The sequence below is a fragment of the Rosa chinensis genome, chromosome 3 (genome assembly GCF_002994745.2).
Source record: "Rosa chinensis cultivar Old Blush chromosome 3, RchiOBHm-V2, whole genome shotgun sequence".
In the NCBI taxonomy this organism is placed as follows: Eukaryota; Viridiplantae; Streptophyta; class Magnoliopsida; order Rosales; family Rosaceae; genus Rosa; species Rosa chinensis.
In genome coordinates this window covers 35,470,404-35,471,632 of record NC_037090.1, presented here as the reverse complement: position 1 = coordinate 35,471,632, position 1,229 = coordinate 35,470,404, and positions in this window count along the sequence as shown.

The following is a 1,229-nucleotide window of genomic DNA, read 5'->3' as shown; positions in this document are numbered from 1 at the left end:
CTCACACCTTGATTTCTTTCAAATCACATAATAAAAAAAGCAACTCACACCTTGATTTCTTTCAAATCATATAATAAAGAAAGCAACTTACACCTTTATTTTTTTCAAATCACGAAATAAAGAAAGCAACTCACATCTTGATTTCTTATAAATCGTATATAAAGAAAGCAACTCACTCCTTGATTCCTTAAAACGCAAACTCATGAGTTAGATATAATCTCGCTCCGTCACCCCATGAATTACACTGGCAGACAAACTAGAGCTCTAACTGAATCGTAACCACTCGTCAGGTCAAAGACATGATTACTCGATATATTGGCAAAAGTCAACTTGTGACATTAAATCCTCGGGCCTCTCAGTCCCTCGGAGTAAAACATTTAAAGAAGTCGTATATGACTCAAAATATTACACCATTCTCAATGTTTTTCAAAACAATAGAAATCAACATTTCCACAATCATTTGTTTTCCGAAAAGCCACATTACAAAACAATAAATGAGCATAATCATGCATATTATTTTCATCAATCAACAAAAACCACCAATACATATATATTTCACGTAAATATATATATATATATATTCACTCAGGAATGTCTACTATTACTAACTATAGTTTGCAATTAAATAAATAACTCTCAAAACGATAAAGGTAACTTCATTCGTAAATGAACATTGTGAGATTACTCACCTCTGAATCCTATTGCGTCTTCAGACACAAACCGAGATAAGCACTAATCGCCGCAATCCACTCAACACACTTTCCACGTACCTAATGACATCAAGGTCACATCTTAATACCACTTGTGGTACGAAAGCATCTAATTTCAAAGCAAGCGATTAAAGTTCGAATCCTCAAATCGAACTACAACCCGAAAGTAACGCCAATCGAGGCAAAACCTCATCCGAGACCACCCAGAGTCTTCAAAATACATCTACGATCGATATACCAAAACCACTAGTCGATCGGACGCTCGAATCCACACAAATCGAACGGTTCGAAACCGTAAAAATCATTACATATTCATACGATCTCCAAAAATTGCGTATTATATATCAAAATTCTCGTATCGACGAGTAGATGATATATAAAACCAGAAACTGTTCCTTACATGGCCGGAAGGCCGCCACCAGCCAAACTCAAAATCACAAAAATCAAGCCATCCAGAAATGTTCACCATGAAGAGTTGAGCAACTTTCATACCTGGAGCTAAGCCTAGATAGGTCTAGA